Here is a 10,930-nt window from a genome sequence, read left to right as displayed (position 1 = left end):
ATATTTTCACTGCCATTTACTATCTATATTATCATTGTTTCAAGTGTCTTTGATTTTTTTTAAGTTTAATTTTTTTTAAAGCAGTTTTATTTGTATTACAAATTGTACAGTGAATCTGTCTTATTTATTTCTACTTTTTACTGTTATAGGAACTGTCGGTGTGGAATAAAAACAGCCGTTGCATTACGTATGTACATCTAAACGAAAAATTAGAAAGAGATTTTTTCAAGAATGTGTGTTTACACATTCATCGTTTGATTTTACCCCAAAAAATTACTTTTTATTATTTCCTGTAATTTCTAAATGCATCTTAATCAGCCAATGATGTGTGCCAAATAAATTTGAGCCATTAAACATTCTGGATCTTTTTCCACCAGAATTCTCTCTTTTTTCCACCAACCAATTTCCTAACTCAAACTGTTCTGTTTCCCATCAATAATTTAGGCCTCCTTTTTCAGGTTCGATACGATTTCTCATCCAACAGCATTTTGGGTCCTCTTTTAACAACTGATCTTCGACATTACCCTCTTTTATTTTTTTGGAATGTTTCAGAGTCCCTTGTAACGTTTCCAACAGTGCACTCTGACTCTCCCAGTGCATTTTCAACCGGATATTCTCAATCGGAGAGGATTAAGATATGATTAATGTAATAATAATAATAAATATAAAATTCCAATTGTTTTTTTAATTGTAACATTAACTTGTATAAATATTACCATGTTTTTTTTTTTATTTTTTATTTTATACATATTAATGCATTTAAATGTGTAGACAAGTTTTCATATCGAAGATATATTCATTTTCCTTTCCTAAGAAGTGGCCTCCAGCCTGAAAGATTGCTTTGGTTTATTTCTTTTGATTTTGACCTCAAAATACAAAACAATTACCAAAAAAATGAGGTTACACTTTAATATATACAATGTAATAGTACAGAATTTAAACAATTGAAAATAAAATTAATGTGCTATGTAAAATTAAGCCTATTGCAGTTGTTAGTTAGCATTGCGTAGGTCGTTTCCAAGTTGGTTGGCTTTACGCATCATTTTGTATATAGCACTTATGGGAATCTGATTTTGGGTTTTGTGGGGAAGATAATTTATTCATAATGTTAGATTAGATTAGACTAGGGCGGCCTCAAGGCCTACGCCACCGCGACCCCCATGGATCTATTGTGGCTCCCCTCACTTTAAAGCTCACCCTCCAGACCTGTCCTTTTAATCAGATTCTTAATACTGGAGATTCATAATGTTGTACGAAGGAAATCTGAAAGAGATACTTACTTACTTACTATCTGGTGCAACAGTCCTTAAAGTAGGACTTGGACCTCCTCAACAAGCTGCCCCCATCCGCTCCGGTCTGCGGCCTTAAGGCGCCATCTTCTAACTCCAGCCCGACGAAGGTCTTCCTCCTCATCATCCAGCTATCTAAGTCGAGGGCGCCCTCGAATTCTTCTGCCTCCTGGGTTTTCATTCAATAGTTTTCGGGGCACCCTTCCCACAGGCATCCTCTCCACGTGTCCCAACCATCTCAATCTTCCCTTCTTTATTTAGGCGACTATGTTTGGTCTGAAAGAGATAATGGAAAGAATTTAAGGAATCTGAGATTAAAGAGCTTGATAGGAAACATAAGATCTCAAAATTCAGTGAATGAAAAGATATGAGAGTTTAATAAAGACTTTACCTTAGAGATATCAATTGAAGTCGATTAACTTCTATCTTAGAAATAATCGCTTTACAGTGATAAAGCCACTATAAGTAAAGCACTTTAAATTATACTCCAGATGAGATCTAACTTAAGAGTTCGCGAGGATGGCGAATAATAACTGCCAGCATCCACCAAAGTTATATGTTCTTCCTAAATGTTGAATACGTAGCAGTAGTATTTTTCTACATAACTCAAAGAAATGTAAGCCATTAGATAATAAATGTATGGGGGTCAGAAGGATTCTTAAAAGGCTAAAAGTGGTAAAGTACGTGTATGAGGTTGTACGTGGCTAAGCAGATAGGGGTAAGTAAAGCATGTCCCATATCTGGAAGGAGAGAAAGACTGAATGGTTTTATTCCAAATTTTCACCACCTTTAGTTCAATTCCGTTTACCACAAGTCAAACGAAGTCGTTTTAAGCGCAATGAATACAGATTAGCTAACACACACGTGTTTGTAAAGCTGTTAGAACATTTGCAGAGTAGAGGCTACTTAAAATGCGTCCTAGAAACATCCTTAAAAGATTTACTTTTATTTCCACAATTATTTATAAGAACATTATTCAAAAAACCTATACTGTCCTCAAGAATTTATCTTTTCATTACATAAATAATAGTTAAAAAGGAAAATATCCTAATTTGACAAACGATATTTTATTTTATACCGCTTATTCTGTCAATTAGACCTAGTACTAAGGCCAGGTGGAAACATTGTGCTCAGGGCCGAATTATCCTATAGGCTTACTAGGCATCAGCCAAGGGCCTCGAAATCAAGAGGGGCCTTCATTCAGATTGTAAGCAAAATTAAAATTACACTATTCTAAAAACATAACATATTATATATTAACATTTAACGAATTGATGTATATCACAGTAATGATGTATTTTATTATCTCTCATGTAATTTACAAACTTAAAAATGGGAGGTGAAAGGGCCTCATAAGTGGAATAGCCTAGGGCCTCTTTTCATCTAAATCCGGCCCTGATTGTGCTATAGCCAGGAGTGAATGGTACATCCCGAGTCACTCTAATTTACTAAAACACAAGTAAAAAGTAAAACCCCTTGGACAAAGACAGAATTGTCTTCTATATTGTTCATAAAGCAGCTGTTTCGGTCAATGAAACATAAAATTACACTCAAGACTAAATGGTATATCTCAGATCGCCCAAATTTGCCAAAACCTAAGTTAAAACCATTGGAAAAAGATGGAACTGCCATCTACATTGAACTGAAAGGCGTTATTTATGTCAATTAAACATAGTATTATAGCCAGGGCTAAATAGTACATCTAAAGTTGGAACACCAGTAAATACAATTGGAAATACATGGAATTGACTTCTAGTTTGACCAGAATACTGCTTATTCTGTCAATTACACCTTGAACTAAAGCCAGGTGAAAATACGTAGTACAACGCAGATCACTCTAATTTGCAAAACCTCAAGTTAAAACTAAAAGAAAAAGACGGAATTGTCACTCAGGTCTCTCTAATTTACTAAAATACAAGTAAAAACACTTGAAAAATACAGAATAGTCCATTAGTTTGAGCAGATTTCCGCGGTTCTTGCCAATGAAAATTGCTACTAAGGTTAGATGAAAATAGTACATCTCAGGTCGGTCTAATGCGCTAAAACCCAAGTTAAAACCGCTGGAAAAGATGGAATTGTTTATTAGTTTGACAATATAGCCGCTGTTTCTGTCAATGATATTTAAAACTACAGCATGCTGTAAAATGTTCAACCCAGGTTGCAATAATTTACTTTTGCATAAGTAAAAACCAATGTTGTTTTTTCATTGGAATTGTTTTTTACATTTACCAAGCCGCTGTTGGTAACAGTGGGACCTAGAACTGCAGCCAGGGCTATATAGTAAACTCAGATCGCCCAAATTTGCTAAAACACAAGTTAAAATCATTGGAAAAAGACGGACTGCCTTCTACATTGACCAGGTAGCCGATGTTTCTGTCAATAAAACATAGAATTACAGCCAGGGCTAAATGGTACATCTCAGGTCACTCTAATTTGCTAAATTCCAAGTGAAAACCATTGGAAAAAGACAGAATTATCTCCTACTTTGACCAGATAGCGGCGGTTTTTGTCAATGGAATCTAGAATGACTGCCAGGGGTATATGGTAGATGTCAGGTCGCTCTAATTTACTAAAAACCATTGGAAAAAGACGGAATTGTCAATTGGTTTGTCAAGATAACTGCTGTTTCTGTCAATGTAATTTACAATTACTGCCAAGGGTGTATGGTAGAACTCAGGTTGCTCTACTTTACTAAAACTCGATTAAAAACCATTGAAGAAAGACGGAATTGACTCCTACATTGACTAGGTAGCCGCTGTTGATGAGAATATATTTTATAGTAGGAACATCACTGGTACTGCGTTCAGAATCTTATGTGTTTTGTCTTCTAGTATCGAGTGGATTTTTTGGACGCTGAAGATTTTTTGGCTATTTACTGAGGCTTCAGGTATTGTGGACCAGAGCAGGAAGTGAGTATAGCATAATATATTCCAGAAAAATACTCTTCAGCTTAAGGCGCCACGGTAGCCGAGCGGTTAGAGGCGAGACCTGTAATCTATTATGTATTGTGGTACTGGGTTCGATTCCCCGGTCTTAGGCCTTGGATTTTATTTAATGGTTAATAAAAGAAATTTACAGTAAAGTATGTTTGCTAGTCGCCTCCGTCCACGACACCTAATTGGTAGTTGGACGTAAAGCCCGCCTGAAAAAATAGGCAATTACTCTTTTACTCTTCAGCTTAACCAATTTTTTTCAATCTTAGAATTTCAGCAACGCTTTTAACTTTCTTGAGATTACATTAGTGATGAGAAGCTCTGTAGGGGGCACGTAACAGTCACCGGGAAACTATCGTAAAACCTGGTATTGATCTGTATGTCTGTAAGTACGTAGTTTATGAAGTTTTAAAGAATAGTCATTGGTATTATTTGCCAGAAAAATAATAAATAATTCATTCAGAAAATCTCATTTACTTTCGTGCATTTAGGCTAAAACTGCAGACCAGAAAGTGACGATTATGTTAAAATAATCTTCATGCTTGTAAACAGCACAAGCTGGTTGCTAAAAATATTATATTTTTAGGGACTTTAAAAATGCGTATCATTATAATGACCCAATTTTTAAATAATTGTTACGATTGCAAAATCTCTTAATATAAAAGGATTTAGGATTTAATGCAAGAAAAAAACGGAAGGCGTTTGTGAATAAGCATAATTTAAAATGATCAATTTTAGTAAATTTCACGAGTACCGCTTTGCGAGCGCAGTTTGCACTTGCAGCGTTCGTATCGCCCACCGGCAAACTGGCTTCCTAGAGTTTACCAGCTAGCGTATAATAATCTCTTGTTAGATATAGTTTTTACCTGGTGAAGCTGACAGCCACTCGGTAACCATGACAACCACTCCAGGTCTATTAGAACACAGTGGATACCGACGTGGCACAGCCCCTACTATAACTCCCCACCATTTCCAACCAATAGCTTCTAGTCAGTCAATCCCGCGGCAGATTTTGGTGCTTGCAGTTGTTAATAAACTTTTCGGCGAAGCAGGTGTCTTGTTATTAGTTTTATTTTTTTTAAAAAAAAGTTCAATTATTTATTTATTTAATTTTTTTAATAACATTTTTCTATTTGTGGTTTTGTTTTTGGTGCCCAGTGAAACATTACGATTTAAAATTTATTCGTCGAAATACATTCGACGAATTCTTTTTATAAATTTTGTTTTTATTTTAGAAGAGGATTTTTTGGTAAGTTAAATTACTATATTTATAGTATTGCATATTTTAGTGACTAAGCAATGACCTTCATAACGCTTCAGATGACCTCCTGAAGATGTGATAAAAATTCGGCCATGTCACACCCTCCCCAATCTTGTTTGATACATAGCTCGCCGATGGCGCTAGCCTCGACATTCACGATTCCCACGCTCCTAATAATGTTGCTCTTCCTACTAAAAAAGTTTTGGAAAAGATATAATTCTATAAGTATTCCATCGGTAGATTAAAGTAATCGCAGATTTTAAAGAAGTTTACTCCACTATGAAGTGTAAAAAAAGGTTATTTTTTTGAAGTTATACTTCAAAGTCACAAACTATTTGTTGACTAAAATATTAAATAAAACGAAATTTAGATAATAGTTGTCGATAAAGTCAATAAGTGACAGTTCAAGGTTTCTATTCTTGATTACCGTGAAAATAAATTATACGTTTTTTTTGCATACTTACACTTTTTGATTCATGAGGTACCTACGTTCTTTTATTTAAATAGTATTTTATCCTAAAGTTAGGAACTGAAAAGTACATTAACACCTTGTGTATTCAAGCTTTAGTACAAATTTTGGTCATTGTCCGTAACTTTAAAACTCTTAGATTCTACGAGTATTTTTAACACTAAATTTAAAGATGTACCTCCCTGTACGTAATCTACTACAAAAAGAAAAGGAATGCTTAATTTATTAATGAAAGGTATCTTGTTAAAGAGAAAAAAAAACCCTCTTGTTCAAGCAGCTGTGCGACTTTATCATGAGAAAAAGAGCAAGAAGATTTGCTCTAAATAAACTCATAGAGCAATATATAGATTAAAGCACACTACTTTTGCTTCTTCAGTAATTTCAATTCCTTAGGAACTTGTTCACTCTATATTCATTATAATTAACTTAGCTTTTTCAATTTTTCACTCATTTTCGAACAGTTTTAAATGAAGTAAATCATTTATGACATGAATTTGGACTGATTACATTGGCCTTGAATTGTTTGTTTTACAACATATAATTAATATTAAAACAAAAATGCATTGCTGACCATTCAGACACGTTTTGCAGGACCTCACTTATTAATGCATAACTTCTTTTTAACAATGTGTTTACGGATTCACGCTCTGATGGTAAAATGTAACACAGTGGAAAATCGGTACAGAAATTAGACAATTGATATGCAAATATCGAATTTTTTTTATGTATATTGTTCTTCATAGTTCTTACGGATTGTTAGTAAAAGATGTGTAGGGAATAAGAACATTTTTAATAAAGAAGCATTTTCTTACTTTCACCAAACAGCTTGAAAAAGTGAAGTTTACTAGATTTTCCTAAATTAAACTTTTGTGGCCATCAAACAAAATGTTTTAATTACCATAACTGCTTAATGCAATAACGAAATTTCATTGTAAGCTCAATTATATTGTATTTATATGTTCTTTAATTATGAAATTCTTTGTTATTATTATCAACATCATATTTGTGACTGATATTATACCATTTCTTGTGATTACACTGGACATACCTTGGATTATTCTACTTCCTGAAAAATATATTAGAATAGTGTGATATATTTAAAAGAGCTGCGGCTGTCTTTTTGACAAACAATATATTCTACAAAGCACGTCATCAATTCTATTTCCTGAAATCCTTGCTTCAGTTAAAAGAAAATAATAATAATAATAATAAAAAGATGATTCGCAATGCAACATGAAATAATAACCAGATACATTAAGCACCGGGAGGATTTACCGTTACACCATTTTCACTTCGCACTTAAGATGAAGAAGGTTATAGCAGTGGAGAGGTTGCCATAATGGAGATTTTTAGCTTTTTTGAAGGGTGGGGAGTTGAATAATAATTAAATAAAATAGATGAAAATATATTCAGTAGCCTAGCGAGATCTTTTTATATGGGTAGGCTACAGCTGGGGTAATTTTTTGTTAAATTTTATATCATCCCTCCTAAAGAACTCCACTGAATATCAGACTTGTGTGTAGCATGGCCAATAAAAATACAGGTAATTAGTACATGTAAGCAGTTGATTAAAGAGGAGTTTACCTATAAAATTTTAATTTAACAGAGAAATTTAAAAGAACACTTTTCAATTTCTTGATAGAAATACAGAAAAATTGCTTATATATTCGTATCTGTTTTTTGGGGAATGGCGTGTTAATTTTCCATCATGTAACCTTGAAAAGATATTACAGATAGTTTCTTGCAGTACCAATTTTGCTCTTTGGTGAATGAAAATGACAGAAATTCTATTAAAACTAACCGTTAAAGATTCGTTTACAATTAAAGTCAAGATCTTTGTCGTGTATATACTAATAACATAATAATTCAGTAAGAACTAATTTTTAATTTTTTTACATAACCTTATTTCATGAGTAAAAACAGGAAAAATTGTACACTAACAATTAATAAACCCGAAATAATACGCTTTTCCGGAATTAAGTAACAGAAATAAGGTTTTCCAATGAAGGGGACTACCAAAAAAACGCTACTTTCTTGGAGCATTGTAACTCAAAATGATTATTTTATTGTTATTATTAAAGCTATATTTGTATGCTGTATACAGAAAGCTATAAAAGGCTAACAAAAACTATGTTTATTATTTTATTTTATGCAATTTTTAGATAGGCTCAGCGTTAAAGGCTAAAGAAACTGCTTCACTCTATATATTTATAGCAAAAATTTGGGAATAGAATTAGACCTAGCTTTGTTGTCTACCATAAGACTAACCTTAATAAAATTTTAACACGAAATGATAAGAAATGTGGAACAGGTACACCAACTTTGTGATAATATTTATAGAAAGCTTAATGTATATTTTCAACATAATTAACTTGTCGTGATTAATTGCAAAATAATTGTTGTCGGCTGTGTTAAAGAAAAAACGAAGACAAATGAATTGCAGTTATAATTATTTAGAGTTACATTTTAATTTAAAAGAAATCAAATAAGTTTAACTTTTGTTATATTATCAACTTAATCTATGGTTAAAAACAGCAGTTTTTTTTTTAAGTAAGTCTTGGTGAAAGTTGACCTTGTAGAACGGAAATCCGTACACTTAAAACTTTTTAAAGATAATGGTATTTTCGATTAATGTCTTAATTGGTCATTTACTAATTAAATTTCGTCTCAAATTATAGTAACTACTTTTATTAATATTAAAAACATTTTGGGTAACACAGTATTAGTTTGAATTAGGAATATTTATTTACAATTTACTTTCAAAAGAAATGGTAACTGGATTTTGAAAAATTCCAGCTTAACTAGCACATATAATTGCTTAAATTAGGGTTAATCTCTCTTTCAATTATAACTTACATGAATATCCACTACTGCTAAATGCTTCGAACCATGTTTGTTTCTGATTGATTACTCGTTCGGCCTTAAGATTTTACTTAAATTTATTGAGTAATTTTTGCTTAGAGTGCATTTGCATTTCTGTTATGTTCCTTAACTGATCAAGGGTGATGTAAGTAGTAATTCTAATTCAATGATATCAGAGATAACATTGCAATCATCCAAAATGTTGCATAATTTTGGCAATAAAGCAACTACGATCAATTGATGCGAGTTATGTCAATTAGTAATACCCTAAAATATAATCAATTCTTTAGTAGTAGACAATCTTGGGTTATGCTCCAAAATTTAGTTAAAAACTTCTCGTTTCATCACTTCATTTCCCAACTGGTGCCGCCAAGAATGATGGAGGAATCCTCCACTTCTGCGTATCTGCAGTAAGAATACGACTATCGCTGTGTTGTCAAATTTAGTTCAATATTTAGCCATGCGTAGCTAAAACTCTGATTCAGATATGATTGTTTGCAATAATTGCATTAGAGAAAAGTAATTAATTATTAGAATTACTAAGTACAATTTTAATATTTCTTAGAGGTAAAAATATACTCTAAACTTAAATCCGGACATAGAATTGTTTGTTCAAATTAAGAGTAGAAAGTGTTGAAATTATCATTCAGCTATATTTAGATTCTAAATGTTTACTGAAAATAATGTCTCTTAGCTATCTCCCTAGGTTAATCAAATTCTATTCTTTGAGTTAGAGTGAATAACTCGCAAACTTTTGCGTATAGTCCTCAAATTTTATATTTGTTCTAACAATTCAGGGTTATTTATTAAGAGACATTTTTATAATTGTATTTTTGTTTAATTTATTACAAGAGGTGTGGCTATTAAATAACGAGACTGATGCTGCTACAGAAGAACTATGCATGCGCCAAATCCTAACGACCGACAGCTGTGCAGCGTAAAGCATTCTCTTTCGATCGCCAGCTTTGTAGAGAAATCTGTCTGACCGGAACCGTCGTTTGTGTAAGAGCTGTTAGTTTCGTTTTGCCGAAAACATGATACTACACATGTAGTAGAGCAACGAATTGTCGTGAAATTTCACATGAAACTGGGTAAAACCGTTACTGAAACTTATCTTTTATAAAAAGAAGTTTATGGCGATGAATGTTAAGCACGTGCGAGAGTTTTTGAATGGTTTAAGCGTTTCCAAGATGGCCGAGAAGACGTCGGAGATGATGACAGCCCGGGTCGCCCCTTCCACGTCCAAAACGGATGAAAATATCGATTATAATTAATCAACATTACCACAGTGAGGTGCTTGCTCAACTCCGCGAAAGAGTAAGGAAAAAACGACCCGATTTGTGGAAGAACAAGTCACATGGGTTCTCCATCAAGACAACGCGCCGGCTCACAACTGCATTGTCTAGTCAAGACCGTTTCTAGCCAAGAACAAACATCCCAGTTTAAGGCTATCCCCCTTATTCGCCTGACCTGGCCCCATGTGACTTTCTATCTGTTTCCCAAAGTCAAATCTACATTAAAAGGAACATGATTTCAGTCCGTTGAAGGTGTGAAAGAAAAAGCGGCACGCGTCATGCAGGAGCTGACAGAAAAAGACTTCCAACACTGTTTCGAACAATGGTAAATTCGCATGGAGCGTTGTAGGGATAGGGGAGTGGTATATATTGAAGGTGATAATAACTAAATATGTATAAATTTAAAATAAAATGTTTTATAGCAATAGTCTCGTTATTTAATAGCCACACCTCGTATTTTTCATAAAACAAATATATATCCTGCAGCTGCTCCTAAATGAAGTCTTTCGGATTTTTTAGGCTTATTAACCATTCCAAATTCTGTTCATGACGACCGGGAAATTACTCTTGGGATAAAGAGGTTCTGATAAGGAACAGAGCCTCGGTCTCTTACCTCTTTGTTCACTCTGCTGTCCTATCGCTTTCTTGTTAGAAACTATGTAGATTTGTGGCAACCTCAGAACGTTCATTTAAATCCTTTAACTTTGCCCATCCGATGCAAGTATCCTAAACTTGGGAGCCTACTAATTTAATGAGGCTATTATAGGTTCCAGAACTTTTTTCTTTTTTTGATCCTTGGTCTGCAAGCGTGGTCTGTGCCT

The 10,930-nt window shown here is 33.5% G+C and overlaps 1 protein-coding gene and 1 long non-coding RNA gene across 3 annotated transcripts in view; one reads left to right on the top strand and one right to left on the bottom strand.

Moving 5' to 3' along the window:
- Positions 1-455: 455 nt before the first annotated feature.
- LOC141461320 (uncharacterized) lies at positions 456-7,683 on the bottom strand. 2 transcript variants are annotated; one of them, XR_012462765.1, is made up of 3 exons: positions 7,001-7,683; positions 1,281-1,565; positions 456-866 (listed from the first exon to the last, which is right to left on the bottom strand). It is a non-coding gene; the product is annotated as an uncharacterized lncRNA (long non-coding RNA). The 2 variants fall into 2 exon arrangements; XR_012462766.1 differs by lacking the exon at positions 7,001-7,683 and adding an exon at positions 5,089-5,181.
- Myo10A (unconventional myosin 10A) overlaps positions 5,332-10,930 on the top strand; it is a 208,194-nt gene continuing 202,595 nt past the window's right edge. The window contains exon 1 of the mRNA XM_074142245.1: positions 5,332-5,471. The gene's annotated coding sequence lies outside the window, so the exon portion shown is untranslated. The remainder of the gene's footprint in view (positions 5,472-10,930) is intronic.

The sequence above is a fragment of the Rhodnius prolixus genome, unplaced genomic scaffold (genome assembly GCF_049639745.1).
Source record: "Rhodnius prolixus isolate KJV_2025 unplaced genomic scaffold, Rpr scaffold_6, whole genome shotgun sequence".
Taxonomy (NCBI): domain Eukaryota; kingdom Metazoa; phylum Arthropoda; class Insecta; order Hemiptera; family Reduviidae; genus Rhodnius; species Rhodnius prolixus.
The sequence above is the reverse complement of the archived record's forward strand: the minus strand, read 5'-3'. Positions and strand labels throughout refer to the sequence as shown.